Raw genomic sequence first — 17594 nt, 5'->3', positions numbered from 1 at the left:
TCCATAATTACTTAATGACCTTTTAGTTATATAAACAACTAAACACCCCTCTATAATACTATTATAAATGGATTTAATGATATTTGTACTAAACTAATGTCGAAAGAACTCAACGTTAGTCTTATAATGACCGCATCGTCGATACCTTTCTAATGATATGTACATATGTGTATATATGTGTACGTATACATGATTTATACTTTATTTTAATACGTAAATATGCTATTATAATTTGTAACTCGTTCATACAAACTCCGTTTTTGACGTTCTTTATATCCACCCGTAGGTGAAGACGTACTCTACAACTTTCGTTTAGACTCCGTCGGCTAATTTTGACTTTATTTTTAAAGTTATATTTTTAACAAGCCGGGACAGGATTGGTCTGTTTAAAATCTCATAAATTCTTCATACGAAGTCAGATTTGGGCGTTCTTTTTATCGATGTTCTTAGTTTAACATATTCGACGACTTCCGTTTAGATCACTAAGGCTAAATCTCGCTCTATCGTAAATTCACTATTCACGCTTCCCGGTATCGTGCCGGTTCTGTCGTGAAACTTCAACGGGTCATAACTTCTTCGTTATAACTCGGATTTCGGCGTTCCTTATATGCACGGAAACCTTGACACATATTCTACAACTTTATGTAGAGATATCGGGATTATCTCACACTTTAATTTTGACGCTCATTTTTATTCTTTATTAATTATACATTTATAATTAAATAATAAACACATATAATTCACATAATACTCAAATATTTCATCTTTATTACTTCAAAAAGAGTTACAAGAGTTGACCTAGACTATTACATTGACAAAAATTCTTAGCCCTGAAACCCGGGCGTTACAGCTTTTAGAATTTAACATTCCTAATTAAACTTTTAATCAACTTTTAAATTCCAAAACTTGAGGGCAAGTTTTGAAACATTTTAAAACATTAGGGTTTAGAATTTAAATATACATCAAAATTAAACTATTAATCAAAATTTAAATTCCAAAACTTGAGGGCAAGTTTTGAAACCTTTCAAAACATTAGGATTTTAACTATTTAAATTTCAAAACAACAAAACTTTTGGGTTCAAATTTAAACTATAAAACCTAAAGGGGAAAATATGAAACTTTTCAAAGCACAAGGATCAAATAACAAATAATCTAAATTTAACATTTAATCACATAATTATCCATATTTGATTTATTTAATGATTTCTTGCAAAATAATTTACCAATTTAATCAAAATAATCAATCAATTATCACATAAGGAAACAAATATTTTATTAATTGATAAATATCTTCAATTAGATCAAGAATATACTCATATATATCATAAAATCGGATTTATATTGATCTAATATGATAAAGGCAAGTATCTCAAAGATAAATAGCAAGAAATCCCGAAAATAGCTCCATCTGACGCTCGAACTCGTCGATTACCCCCATGGACTCGCAGAGTAGGGGCAACTCGCCGAGTCCACAGTGGGACTCGCCGAGTCCATCATGCAGAACCACAAAAATCGAATTTTTCCAACATACAAGGCATCAATACAATAGAAACCAATCTAGGCTCTGATACTACTGATGGGTTTTGGTCATAAGACATCCTATGTGATCATACAAACCCTAATGCTTGGATCTAGGTTTCTCTATTGTACATGCAAGTAATCCAAGACTATAAACCCTAATTCTAGCATTCAAGTAATCATATTAACATGAGAATAGGTTTAAGATGTTACCTTGATTGTTATGTAGCAATAACAATCCCAAATCTCCTTGTATTGACTTTAGAAAGCTTAGAGTCACAATTGTCACTCCTCTAATGGTTCATAAACACCATAAGCAAGAGGATGAAGAGGAGAGAGGATGGAGGCTGCCCAAAACGTGTTCTAACCCTAGAATAAAGCTTCACCACGTTTTTGGATCATAAGGGAAGTATATATAGTGAGGCTATTAGGGTTATCTAACAAGGAAACCCTAATTTGGATGCTTAAGCCCTAAGCAACCCATGGACTCCTTTAATTAAGGGCCTTGGACGATTTCCTTATGGGCTTCCCCATAGAATTCGTCAACTCCTTAATTTAAGACAATTACAATTCCAGTCCCTTAAGTTTAATTAATCTCTTTTAGTCACAAAACTAATTACCAATTAATTATTGACTAATATTAATTAAACAATATGATTTCTCCTTTAATATATTATTCTCATAATATATTAATAAATCATATTTAATCCTTTCTCTCCATAATTCATCCTATCAAGTTGCTTTGGTGAAGGCAACCCAAAAGGACCATGCACCATCAGGTCAAGTACATACCAAAATAGTTATGGACTTAGACACTAATCCAACAGTCTCCCACTTGGATAAGTCTAATAACTATTCTGCGTATGACTTCAGATCCTGATCTGCAATCGTAGCTTTCCAAAGCCGCTGTCAACTCTGATCCTATCAGATACGCGTGTCCTTAGATAAGGGATCATATATTCCTCCATTCTAGATATCGTATGAGACATGATTTCAAATCATTCTCTTTGTACTATATCTCGATTCCCGATTTATGACGATTGACTAATTGAACAAATCAAATTAGCCCTAGCCCGGCCGAGCATTTACGTTTGTCGTCACTAAATCATCGAGGGGCCCAAAGATATCGCTTTTATCCTACCTTGGATAAAAGGAATGGATAAACTTTTATACAATGCTTGCTTGCACTTACTCACCGAATCACGCACAACAATATGTTTTATAACACCAAGTTACTAGTGCGTTTAGATATTATCAATATGCAACCGATTTGCAAGATACAACTCACACATCTCGGTTTCAAGAATATAAGATGTTATCGTCTCACCAATCACTCATGATACAATTCATGGAGTGATCCAAGTGAGCGTGGGTTTAATCCAATGCTCAAATCATATTCATAAGCACTCATGAACGTTGCAGCAAACATTTGCTTATATCTAATCCTCTTTTAGACAATCCACACACCAATTCACAACAGTCTTCATTCATATCTACTTCCAACATACGAACGACTGTGGCTCGTTCGAAATCAGTAATGCTTACAACCTACTGCTTATGAACTCACCAGCTTTATGCTGATATTTTTAAACTGCTTGTATTCTTAGGAAATCAGTAAACATGTACCTGCTTGGTTTTTGAGGAGTTGGAGCAATAAGAGTTTAATGTTTATATTCTATATATATTCCGTATGATGAAATCCAAACAAGTTTCAGACAATTTCCAAATTGATGTAAACATTTTTATTTAAGTATTTAATGTAATGGTTGCGTTGCTATGATTGCTATTATACATTAGTTGGGATGTTATACATGACGTCCTCCACCCCAGAACGTTTCCGCCATTCTGGTTTTGGGGTGTGACACCCCGCCAGGCTTCGAGCCCCGCTCTGTGTACATATCTGTTTCTCTTAGGCCCCGCCTGTCTATGGGCTCCGCCCGCTAAACATATACAACATATAACATATCGCATAGCACATAAACTATAACTACTCTACTGCATTCTTGTACTAAGGCCTTGCCTGTCTTGGGCCCCGCCCTTATCCTGCTACTAATGAGTCATGGAACCTCGTCCACACTCCTACTGATAGTGAGATACGGGCCCATCCCACACTCACTTCTTTCTTGACTCGGGCCTCGCCCATGCTCGGCTACTAATGAGATATGACACCTGTCCATACCCTGCTAATGGTGAGATACGGGACCTCGCCCACACTCACCTCCCTACCAGGCACATACAAGTATCATACAGACAACATGTGTACTCTATCATACAAACCATTCCTTGGGCACCCGCCCGACATTGGACCTTGGTCCTAGTTATCATACTAGCAACAATGCCTAGGGCTAACCCCCGGGGTCTTCCTACTCATAACTACATGGGCCGGCATTGTGGCTGTAGACCCATTCATACAACAAGGAGACTCACCTCGAACTGTTGAAACTGCTGATAACCCTCTGACTGCTATCCAACAACTCTCCGAACCGTTGCTCCTTTAGCTCCCCGAGCTACCAATACCAAATAATAGAAACACTTAGCCTAACTGTCCTCAAGAAGTCAACTAAGTTACCTCTGGTCAAAGTCCTTCTCAAGGTTAAAGTCCTGGTCAAAGTCAACCTTTCAGTTGACTCGACTCGTCGAGTTGTTCTGCCAACTCACCGAGTCCATGCTCCTCAAATCCCAAAACAACCCCGACTCCACTCGTCGAGTCTAGCGAGAACTCGACGAGTTCTCATTCGTCTAACACTTCGGGACAATCTCCAACCGACTCGCCGAGTTCATCCTTGAACTCGTCGAGTTCATTATCATCGCATGAATATCTAGTCCATGACTCGCCAAGTTGTATGAACAACTCGTCGAGTTCATCTTCATAACTAAGAAGATTTCCTTGGACTCGCCGAGTTCCTTTTCGAACTCGTCGAGTACTATGATCTTCATGTCCATTACGGACCCAGTCTGGTTGAATCCTTTACTAACTCCACCTAGTGATCCGAATCATAAACACAAGGGTTTGGGTTTGCGACCCGACTCGCCGAGTCCATGAACTGACTCGTCGGGTCCACCTTGTGACATCTCTATTCTGCCGATTACAGTTCATTCCAACACCTTCAACTCATAGATCTAGACTTCTAATGCTAGCTTTGCACGTAAAGTTGCTAACTTTATGTGCATGCAAGGTTTTATGAGGCTAGAACACTTAATCCAAGCTTCAAAGAAGGCCTAGGTCATGAAATGAAGCCATGGATGGGTAAAGTTGCCCCCTCAGAGCTTCTCAAGCTCAGAAATGCTTAGATCTTAAGTCCTTTTTGTCCTCAATGGCTCAAAGTTCGGATTGACCTTGGAAATGGTCCAAATGTGATCAAATCTATGCTAGAAAGGGGATCTAGATGATTAGCAGCCAAGGTATAAGCTTTTTACCTCTAAATGGTCTGAAATGCCACCCCAACTCTGGATCTATAGGTTCTTCTTGCACCACCAAGGTCCTTCTTCCTTCTCCAAGCTTCAATTCACTCTCAAGGCAAGAACTAGCTCAACAATGGAGTTGGGTGGCTAGGGTTTCGAGTTATGGACAATAGGGGCCGCAAATGAGCCCTAGGGAAGTGAATAAGATGCTTAAATATGGTACCAAGTCTCGGAATTAGGGTTTCCTAACCTAGACCTGACTCGCTGAGTCCACTTGCCGACTCGTTAAGTCGGTCACTTAACCTTGCTCATGGATCCCGCTCCGACTCGTCGAGTTCTTCCCTAGACTTGACGAGTTGACCCCCTTTTGACTTAGGGTTTCCTTCCCTTTCTTAGTCTTTTGTATTTTAGGTGTTACAACTCTCCCCCACTTAAACTAGACTTCGTCCTCGAAGTCCGCTACGGCCAACTGTCCTGCAATCTGCTTTCAACCTTCCTGCCTGATCAATCTAACCCTTGCTGACCACTTCCATTGACCTTCCGCCCGGTCATTCAGACTAACACTAGTCCTTGCAAATATCACTCCTCAAGTGCACTCTGATCCCGTTAATCCTAAGAATACAACTTACTCAACTGACAATCCTACCGGTACTCCCCGAGTACTTATGCTGGACATTTTAGGGGTTCACCCCCTTTTCCTTGCACGTTTTCTGACCTTCCCGAGGCAACATACCTTAACTAATCATTTCTTCTAACACTGTGAAGGGCTTACCCTTCACGGTATCCATTACTCCAATCACTCCCAGTGTTGGCCACTACTGTCGGTACACACTGAATACTTCTTACTACTACAATTTAGTGCTAAGCACCCATCCCCGCAAATGGATCAGATAATCCTTCGAGTAAAAGATTCATCCCTGCAATGGTTAAGACTCAGATGAGAGCTGCACAACAGGGTCAAATCCTTCCCTCTAAGATTATCCAACCCTCCTGTGAGAGGCGTAGCACCCTCGGTTAATTAGTTGTCTCATACCATAGTCCTCTTATCGTCACTGCCACTAACTGAAAATTCTGCTGCCCCTTATCCGCCTTCTGAATGAACTAGGACCACCCTGGTCCCCACTCATCTATCAATATCTGTATTACCGGACTCCCACCAATCGTTACTCCCAACACAATCTCCTAGTTGCTCCTAGCGACTTCCGAAGAAACTTCGGCTATCTAATACTGCTCCATCTACTCTACCACTCTGGCGGTACAAGTCCTGTGATCCTCGATCCCCTAACTTGACCCTAAGGTCCCTACCAGGTCCCACCTGTGCTACTATAATCTCACGGGCCTCGCCCACGGGTATCACCCAAAACCATATTACCGAGCAACCCTAATCTCAGGTCTCACCTATACTGCTACTCACATACAAGCCTCGCCCGCGGGTCTCACCCAACTGTATCCTAGAGCGGCCTCTCCCAAGGTCTCACCTCTCTAGGGCTACGCAGGCTAACTCCATACTGTTCTCAACAACTACCCTTTCCTAATCTCTACCTTGATCACTAGGAGATACAGGCCTCCACGCACACTCCGCTAACTATACTGCTAATGAATGCTACGGCTTACCCGCAGTCTTACATCACTTCCCTCACTAACTCGCTGCTGGGGAATGTTGTTGCTATCCCACAGTTCTACCATGCTCCCCATGATGTCTCTGTCACCGACTACTAATTCGAAAGCATCTCATGCCGAACGTTTTCACAATCTACATTCCGACTCACTCAAGTCCTACAGGCGATTCCTCCAACCTGATTTTCCCAGACTAGTTACCAACCAGCTCGAAAACATGAACTCCATGTTAAGAAGTTTCTCAAACTCCCAACCCTGTGCTCCCTGATCCATCAGTCGTCGCGCTACTTCCTTTCTTTCTCAGAGGTCGCGCACTCATTTGGATCCGCGTGCTCCTGCCCTTGACTACTCGGAAGGTTCTCCCCCACTTTGATTCTACTAATACCTTGCGGCTCAGTGCTTGAATAGAGTTCCCAATCCTTCCGATCATTCAATAACCAATCTGCTGCAAACCCAAGCTTACCACAGCCAGGGGTCTAACCGATCTATCACTCAACAACACCTTCCTAAACTAGCGAGACACCACCGATTCCCACACATACATGCTACAATTACTGCATCCTAAGTAACCGGCTCTAGAAAGGAACATCCTCTAACTACCATTCTAAAGTCATCGGTATGCAATTGGCATATATCTTACTCATAAGCAGGCCACACAATTCTGAAATACTAATACCAGTAACGATGTAGAATCGTAACAATAAAATCATGAGTAAAAGTTCATGAGGGAATAAAAGATATGCACCTGCAACGTCCGGTGTTGCTCGGGTCTCCATGGTAGTAATCTGAAAAGCCCTGCCTCCTACCGGAGGCGCCTCTGCTCGGCCTTGACGGTCGTTTGCAATCCTCAACGTCGCAGGGGCAGGTGCTATCACCCGTCCTGCTGAAAGCAAACTCGGACACTGGGCCTTCTTATGGCCCCGTTGACTGCAATGAAAACATATCAGGTATGATTCCTGAGTGGTGGTCGCAGTACAATCTCTGCTAAAATGACCAGTCTAGCCGCACTTGAAGCAACCAGAATCTCCACCACTACCACTCCTACACACACCCTCGTGCGTCCGACCACACTTCCCGCATCGGCTGCGGTTCTGATAATCCCTTGATCTCAAATCCGACCCCTTGGGCCTTTTGCCCGAATCGAGTACAGATCCTCTGCTTTCAGTAGTACAGGCCTATACTACCATCTAGATCTATCCGTACTTTCCTCAAGAACAACCTCGACTCCACCAGGTCCCTTTTTCTACAACTACCGCTCCCAACATTAACTCATCCTAGGCTTACCCTAGGGAAACCTCCAACCCACACCCAGTCCTCAGTTACTGAAGGTATCTTTATAATGCAAATTAGCTACTACCTGAATACCATCACATGTGACGAGGCTCAGATAATCCTTCGAGTAAAGGACTCGTCCCTACTACGGTTAGACTCAAACGAGAGCTGCGCAATAGGGCCAAATCCATCACTCTGAGATTATTCAACCCTGATCACATTTGAATTGATGTATTCACCTAGTGGTTAACTCCCATAACTCAAAGTCCCACAAAGCACAAAGCACAAAGCAAGTAGCATTCAAACAGAAGGGGAAATCTAACCATCACATAATCAAGCAATCACATTCACATAACAAGAATATGCACTAGCATGCAACATAAGCTCAAAAGCACATATAATAGGCACATAAGGCATCCTCCCTAGATCCTTAGCCTTAATCTAGCATGCTATTCTACTAACTGATAAAAATGACATAAACTTGTATGGGTATTTTGGGGTACTTACTTGAGTTCGTCTGATTGCACGCACCACACTCCTTTTCTCCTTTCAAAGTTATTTTCTTTCTAATTTCTTTTTGCTTTTTCTAAAACTCTTTTCTCTACTCAAAGCTCCTTCTATAAAAATGATTTTCCTTTTGAAAATTTCTATACCAATTCCTTAGTTTGAGTTCAGACACACCCGAAAGTATGTCCGAATCCCTCAAACCAAGGCTCTGATACCAACTTATAACGACCCAAAAATCACAACTAAAAATTTCTTTTTAAAACATTACTTAAACCACAATTGTCAATTCATAACATAAATCATAAAAATCAGAGTGTTAATTCAAACATTTTCTTATTATCAGAGTAAAACATCCCAGGCTGACTAACTATGGTGCGTGCCATGCAATCATCCCGAGCCCTTCCCTATGCTACCGGAAGTACCTGAAAACAAAAATGAAAACTGTAAGCACGAAGCTTAGTGAGTTCCCCAACCTACCACATACCATACATATAACTGCATACTGCAAATATTGGGCCTCGCCCACTACCTCGGGCCTCGCCCGCTACAATAGGCCCTGCCTGGCATCGAGCCTCGCTCGGTGTACATATCTGTTTCTCTTAGGCCCCGCCTGTCTATGGGCTCCGCACGCTAAACATATACAACATATAATATCGTATATCACATAAACTATAATTACTCTACTGCATTCCTATACTAAGGCCTCGCCTGTCTTGGGCCCTTCTCTTGTCCTGCTACTAATGAGTCATGGAACCTCGTCCACACTCCTACTGATAGTGAGATACGCGCCCAACCCACACTCACTTCTTTCTTGACTCGGGCCTCGCCCATGCTCGGCTACTAATGAGATATAAAACCCGTCCATACCCTGCTAATGGTAAGATACGGGACCTCGCCCACACTCACCTCCCTACCAGGCACATACAAGTATCATACAGACAACATGTGTACTCTATCATACAAACCATTCCTTGGGCACCCGCCCGACATTGGACCTTGGTCCTAGTTATCATACTAGCAAACAATGACTAGGGCTAACCCCCGGGTCTTCCTACTCATAACTACATGGGCCGACATTGTGGCCGTAGACCCATTCACACAACGAGGAGACTCACCTCGAACTGCTAAAACTGCTGATAACCCTCTGACTGCTATCCAACAACTCTCCGAACCGCTGCTCCTTTAGCTCCCCGAGCTACCAATACCAAATAATAGAAACACTTAGCCTAACTGTCCTCAAGAATTCAACTAAGTTACCTCTGGTCAAAGTCCTTCTCAAGGTTAAAGTCCTGGTCAAAGTCAACCTTTCAGTTGACTCGACTCGTCGAGTTGTTCTGCCAACTCACCGAGTCCATGCTCCTCAAATCCCAAAACAACCCCGACTCCACTCTTGGAGTCTAGCGAGAACTCGACGAGTTCTCATTCGTCTAACACTTCGGGACAATCTCCAACCGACTCGCCGAGTTCATCCTTGAACTCATTGAGTTCATTATCATCGCATGAATATCTAGGCCATGACTCGCTGAGTTGTATGAACAACTCGTCGAGTTCATCTTCATAACTAAGAAGATTTCCTTGGACTCGCCGAGTTCCTTTTCGAACTCGTCAAGTACTGATCTTCATGTCCATTACGGACCTAGTCTGGTTGAATCCGTTACTAACTCCACCCACTGATCTGAATCATAAACAGGAGGGTTTGGGTTTGCGACCTGACTCGCCAAGTCCACCTTGTGACATCTCTAATTATCCGATGACAGTCCATTCCAACACCTTCAACTCATAGATCTGGACTTCTAATGCTAGATTTGCATGTAAAGTTGCTAACTTTACGTGCATGCAAGGTGTTATGAGGCTAGAACACTTAAACCAAGCTTCAAAGAAGGCCTAGATCATGAAATGAAGCCATGGCTGGGTAAAGTTTCCCCCTCAGAGCTTCTCAAGCTCTAAAACGCTTAAATCTTAAGTCTTTTTCGTCCTCAATGGCTCAAAGTTTGGACTGACCTTGGAAATGGTCCAAATGTGACCAAATCTATGCTAGAAAAGGGATCTAGATGATTAACAGCCAAGGTATAAGCTTTTTACCTCTAAATGGTCTGAAATTCCACCCAACTCTGGATCTATAGCTTCTTCTTGCACCACCAAGGTCCTTCTTCCTTCTCCAAGCTTCAAGTCACTCTCAAGGCAAGAACTAGCTCAATAATGGAGTTGGGTGGCTAGGGTTTCGAGTTATGGACAATAAGGGCCACAAATGAGCCCTAGGGAAGTGGATAAGATGCTTAAATAAGGTACCAAGTCCCTGAATTAGGGTTTCCTAACCCAGACCTGACTCGCCGAGTCCACTTGCCGACTCGTCGAGTCGGTCACTTAACCTTGCACACGGATCCCGCTCCGACTCGTCGAGTTCTTCCCTAGACTCGACGAGTTGACCCCCTTTTGACTTAGGGTTTCCTTTCCTTTCTTAGTCTTTCTGATTTTGGGTGTTACAATTTTCGTCTACAGGCCCAACTAAAGTTCCATTTACGGTTCTAGTTGGTCCTGAACTAAACCATCTAACTGGCGGAGCTTTATCTCAACACCTCTCAACACAGGTGATATCATCCACTTCAACTTCTCTCTCAATCCACCGATTATCACATCTCCTATTACAATGAAACCCCCTCTCATTCTTTAAACTTAATTTGTACCCCTACCCTGCCATTCCCATCACTGAATCAGTTGAACCGAATACATCCAATTTTGAAAAACATAATGAAAGTGAGAAGACTGTCAAAATTTGGAATGAAATCGGGTTCGAAATCACAACTGATGATCTCATCCTAGCAGAAACCATGGGCGAATACAGTGATAATATTGGTGTCCAATGAAAGTGGCGGGTATGTATCTTCTCCTTATCTCTTTATTTATATTGAATTGCATGCTTATATTTGTGTTATTTGAGGATCGTTCCTCGTGAACAGTATCTCTGCATTGATATTATTTGATTTGGGGGTCTTTTGTATTGCTTGCTCTTAGCAAGAGGTTTTTTGGAGCTCCGGGGGAGATGGATTATCCTTTAGAGGCTGAGAATGTGGATGATTGATTTGTCCGGTATCAGGGTTCATCAGGGTTGTGTTCTTGAGATGTTCAGCGAGCAGTATCCGATTGACTTGGTTCCCATTCCTTTGCGTGGGAACAAAGTTATTGTATGGATGGATTGGTCGAGCCCCAATGGGGCGGTGATTGATTATGAGCATCAGTTGGTATATATTCGGACCCAAAGTAGGAGAGAGTTGGTGGTGCCGATTCTTTGTTGTAGCTAGGGCCAAACGCTATTTTCATCAGGGTTTGTTCCAAATATTTCACCTATGTTATGGATGCCCAAGATAAGGGTAAGGCGACTGTGGAGGATGTGTCAGTTGTATGGGAGTACCCAGATGTGTTCCCGGAGGATTTTCCTAGGGTGCCTCCGGAGAGGCAGCTGGAGTTTAAGATTGACATGGTTTCGGGTTTGGCTTCGATAGCCAAGGCACCGTATCGGTTAGCTACTCCAGAGATGCATGAGTTGACTACAAAGCTGCAGTTCACCATGGAGAGCACTGATCATGTTTGTGAAGAATAAGGATAGGTCTCATTAGATGTATATTGACTACTGGGATCAAAATAAGCTAACGGTGAAGAACCATTATCCAGTACTAAGGATTGATGATTTGTTTGACCAACTTTAGGGTGCATCTTGGTTTTCCAAGATTGATCGTTCAGGTTATCATCAGATGAGGGTTAGAGAGGAGGATGTGCAAAAGATGGCCTTTTGGACTCGTTATGGTCATTACGAGTTTGTGGTGATGCCCTTCAGGATCACCAATGCTCCAGTCACGTTCATGGACCTCATGAACCGCTTATGTAGGCCGATGTTGGATCGTTCCGTGATTGTGTTTATTGATGACATCATGGTCTATTCTAAGACCTAGGAATTGTATGAAGAGAATTTAAGGGAGGTGTTGGAGACTTTGAGGAGGGAGAGACTTTTTCTGAAGTTTTCCAAGTGTGAGATCTGGTTACGTGAGGTGCAGTTTCTAGGGCACCTTGTTAACCAGAACGATATTTAGTCGATCCGGCCAAGATCGAGGCGGTGATGAGGTGGGAGATTCTGAGGTCTACATCTAAGATTCACAATTCCCTTAGGTTAGCATGCTACTATCAGAGGTTCATGCAGGATTTCTCCAACATAGTGGTTCCTCTGACTCGGTTAACAAATAAGACATTTACTTTTCGTTGGGGGCCTGAGCAACAGGTAGCTTTTGAGACCTTGAGACAGAGATTGTGTGAGGCACTGATTTTGACCCTAGCAGAGGATGTCGATGATTTCATGTTTTATTGTGATGTGTCGATCACGATTTTGGGTGCAGTTCTGATGCAGAAGGGTCGCGTCGCGTGATCGCTTACGCTTCGAGGCAGCTAAAGCCTCATGTGGTAAATTATCCGACACATGATTTAGAGTTGGAGGCTGTGGTTTTCACCCTCAAGATTTGGTGACATTGCCTCTATGGGGTCCGTTGTACTATTTACATGGATGTAACATCCCAAAATTTAAGACCAAAATTTCATTTATTATTAAGTTATTATAAAACCAACAGTATAAAAACATCCATAATAACATCCCATGTCAAAATCAAAGTGTCAATAATCAAAACATGTTATCACAAAACAATATCATAGTGTAATCCCAAAGATCTCATGTGCGGAAAACATAGTGTGATGCACTGCGATTACCAACTCCTTTCCTTGAAAAACAAAGTATCTGAAACCAAAACTGAAAACCGGAAGCACGAAGCTTAGTGAGTTCCCCAAATACCACATACCATACATATCATCATGTTGCCTAGTATATATGGGTGCTGGTCTACCCATTCGGTCCCTTTCAACCGAATACTACCATACATAACTGTGAGCCATACAAAACAATCATATATCATAATTAAATAAAATGTTATGTGCCAAAACATAGTCTTGCCATTATGCCACGGGCCGACACATGGCCTTTCTTGCCAAGTCGGGGGCCACCCTCTTCGGTCTTACAGACAAGTGCCAAGAGCCACCTCCTAGTCTTCCATGCAAGCATCACAAAGACAACTAACATACATACTATTCTACTTAGCTAATCAACATACAATGTGCCAAGAGCCACCTCTTGGTCTTTCATACATATTGCCTAGGGCTAAACCCTGGGTCTTTCTACCATACATAATAGCATACAGTGTGCCAGGAGCCGCCTCCTGGTCTTTCATACATAATGCCTAAGGCTAACCCCCATGTCTTCCTACCATACATAAACTAAATGGGTCGTCACTGGTGCCTTAGACCCATACAAACAATGAGGAGACTCACCTCGCACTGCTGAATTCCCACGAATAAATACATGGTTGTTGGCTGACAGATCCCCAAACTGTCAATCATTAAAACAAAACCCAATTAATAATTGGGTTCTAATACATAACCATAAGTACACACTTAGGGTAAAAGACTATTTTACCCCTAAGTCACACTTGAAGGCCTAAAATCCAAATAATCAACCAAGGCCCATTTATGGCCCAATTTTTCAAATTGGGCCTAAGCGCCCTTGCATGGGCCTTACCCTAAAGCCCATTCAAAATCCTAGTCCATACACCTAGCATTTCGAGGGTCCAATATTTCATAATCATCAAGGCCTAGTTATGACCCACCTATGGCCAATTTTCCAAATTGGTCCCAAGCCTTTCCAATGGGCCTTATCCTAAAGCCCAATAATTTCCTTAGTCCATAAATTTGTTCATGGATGGCCCATTAATAACCCTATCACCAGAGCCCAACAAAAGGCCCATTTAGAAGCCCAAACTAATTACGGTTTCTCACATGAAATGACGATTAGGGTTAAGTGTTCTTACTTAACCATTAAAGACTTAACCCATAAATTCCAATATTGTGTTACGACAGTTATAGGGCATTATTATGTATTATTTAGAAGTTTAATTAATGACTTCAATGCGGGTCCCGACAATCCAAAACTAATCATCACCAAAATTAGGGTTTTCTAAACCCTAATTAGGGTTTCCAACCCAATCGTGTGCCAATCAGTCCAACGGTTAAATTTTTAGATTAATTAATGTTAAATAAGTCGGGTACCACCCACTACCACCTCGGGTAGTGGTGGTCAACGGCGGCTCACAGCAGCATCCACCACCTCGCGGTGGTGGTTATGATTCTAGACCAAAATACATCAAATACATCCCAAATAATGGTCCAATCACATGTAAGAGCACACAACCACCTAAGGTGGCGGCTGGTGGCGGCGTGAGGTGGCAGCCACCACCTCACGGTAGTGGTGGTGGGTGTTCCGGCCAAATATTGCTTATACAACGTCAAAACATGCAACACACAATTAAATACACCATTTCACACACACACACAACCACCTCTCACGGTGGCTGGTGGCGGTAGAAGGAAGAAAACTTGGCGGTAGCCACCATGGTTGGCTGCCATGGTGGTTCGCCTCACCTCTAGCCGACTTAACAACTCCTCCACACATTTTACAGGTTCCAATAGCAACACAAGCGTGAACAAGACCTATAACCACCATTCTCAGCCACCAACAAGGCGGCTAACTACACTGGAAACAGAAACGACAACCAAAAGCCACCGGTGACAAAGGACGACGTGCACGACGTCAAACCATAGAAAAGAACAAAGGTGGGTGGCGATTATCCTTACCGAGAGCTTACCTGTCACTCACAATTTGCACAACAACAAGCACAACTTGCTTCACCGGTCTCGATGGTTCTCCGGTTGCACACAACGTATTCGGCAACAAAGCTGCTGTGGCGGCGTCCAACGATGAGGTTGCAGGCGGAAAAGAGGTGGCGATCGGCTCTTGATGCAAGCGGCGGATGAGGAGGCTCCAAAGGTAGTGGCGATTGTAGAGAATACGTTAGGGTTAGGGTTATATGCATCCAAAACGAGAGGGAAGGAGTGACGGGTTTAAGTCCCGTGCTCCTTTCAAACTTTAGTCCCTTTTTTTACACTTTTGATCCCTCTTCCATAAAGATTTTTCAAAACAACTCCAATATTCACCAAATAACTCCTATCTTTAATAATTCCTTACAATTCAAGTTCCAATAATTACCATGCAACCACTGTCTTCATAAATATTTACAAACTGAATTCAGATTTTACCTTTTAGTCTCAGCCTCTAAAAATCCTTTCATGCAAGTCCAATATTTTACTAAACACCCCCCTTGACTTCTGAAAATCTTTACAAAATACTCCCATAATTACATTTTAACCCACGAAATCCCAAATATATTATTTGGCTCCCCAAAACCACTACCCCGCTAAATATTATGGACTTTAGGATTACTATTCATTTATTAATCTTTATCTATTTATTTATTTAATAAACGGGATGTTACACCAAATCACAAGAACTTGAGGTATTTGATGGATCAGCCGAATCTGAACATGAGGCAGAGCCGGTGGTTGGATGTGGTGAAAGATTATGATTGTGAGATCCTTTACCATCTGGGGAAGGCCAATGTGGTGGTCGATGCTCTTAGCCGCAAGGCGCTCGTGGATCCAATAAAGGATATTTGTTTGAGGATGACCGTGATTACTACACTTTTGGAGCGGATTCGAGAGGCTCAGGTCGAGGCTATGAAGGAAAAGCACCGGAAGAGTAAGTGCATAGTGGGTTAGGTGGCTTCCTTTGATTATGATAGTCAAGGGTTATCGACTCTCCATCAGAGAGTGTGGGTTCCGTATTGGGGTGGCGTCAGGTTCTGATGGAGGAGGCATACAAATCGAGATTCTCCATTCATCCCGGGGCGACGAAGATGTATAGAGATCTTTGTCTGATTATTGGTGGCCCTGTATGAAGTGGATATATAGCTTGGTGCGTGGAGAGGTGCTTGACTTGCAGGAAAGTTAAGGTCAAGAATCAGCAGCCGCACGACAAGATGCAACAGTTAGACATCCTCGTTTGAAAATGGAAGGAGATTACCATGGATTTCATTACAAAGATGCCTCAGACTGTGCGCAAAGTGGACTCGGTTTGGGTCATTGTGGATCGATTGACCAAGAGCGCACATTTTATTCTAATTCAGGAGAGTATCTCTGCAGAGAAGTTGGCCGAGATATACATCAAGGAGGTCGTGGCACGACATGGGGTGCCGGTTTCGTTGGTTTCAGATAAGGACGTCCGATTTACTTCCAGATTTTGGAAGAGGTTCCACGACGAGTTGGGTACTTGCCTGCATTTCAACACGACCTTCCACCTACAGACTGATGGACAGAGCGAGCAGACTATTCAGACCTTGAAGGATATGCTTCGAGCGTGTGTATTAGATTTCAGTAGGAGTTGGGATACGTATCTTCCGTTAGTGGAATTTTTGTATAACAACAATTATCACACCAACATTGATCGACCCCCTTTTGAGATGCTCTATAGGAAGAAATGCAGGACCCCGATATGTTGGGGTGAGGTCGGTCAGCAAGTCATTGGGAGTACCGAAGTGGTACTCAAGACTATCGAGTTGATTCAACAGGTCTGGAGTAGACTCCAGACAACTCAAAGTCGGCAGAAAAGCTATGCTGACAAGCATCGATCGAATCTAGAGTTCCAGGTTGTGGATATGGTTCTCCTGAAGGTGTTACCTTGGAAAGGCGTCATTCAATTCAGGAAGATGGGAAAGTTAGGCCCTAGGTAGATCGGTCTTTTCAAGGTTTTGGCCCGGGTGGACCGGGTTGATTATCGCTTGGATCTGCCCAAGGAGCTTAGTCAGATCTATAACATGTTTCATGTCTCTCAGTTGCGGAAACGTTTAGTGGATGATTTCGCGGTGGTTTCATTGGAGGATATTCAGATGAATGATCGTTTGAATTATATCGAGAGACTGATGGTGATTCTCAACCTGAAGACGAAAGTCTTGAGGAACAAGGTTGTTGAGTTAGTGAAAGTTCAGTGGCAACATCGTAAGGGTTCAGAATGGACGTGGGAGCCGGAGGACAATATGACCGGTGGCGATTCGTCGACTTGCAGATCGTTGCCATGTTCTTCGAGTTCCTTAGGATCCAGATTAAAACCCTTGATGCTCATCAGATCTTAAAGACGAAAACCCTAGTTCCGGATGAGAAGGGTGGTGACACTAGGATTTCATAAAAGTGGTGTTCAAAACATATCGGAAATGGTGGTGTGGGAATCAGATTAGATTCAGAGGCTGTGTGGTCATGGTGGCGGCAAGGAGAAACGCGATGGTTGGATCTTATAATCA

This window comes from Lactuca serriola, chromosome 2 (genome assembly GCF_051521515.1).
Source record: "Lactuca serriola cultivar US96UC23 chromosome 2, Lser_US96UC23_V15, whole genome shotgun sequence".
In the NCBI taxonomy this organism is placed as follows: Eukaryota; Viridiplantae; Streptophyta; class Magnoliopsida; order Asterales; family Asteraceae; genus Lactuca; species Lactuca serriola.
This window is presented reverse-complemented; position numbering follows the sequence as displayed.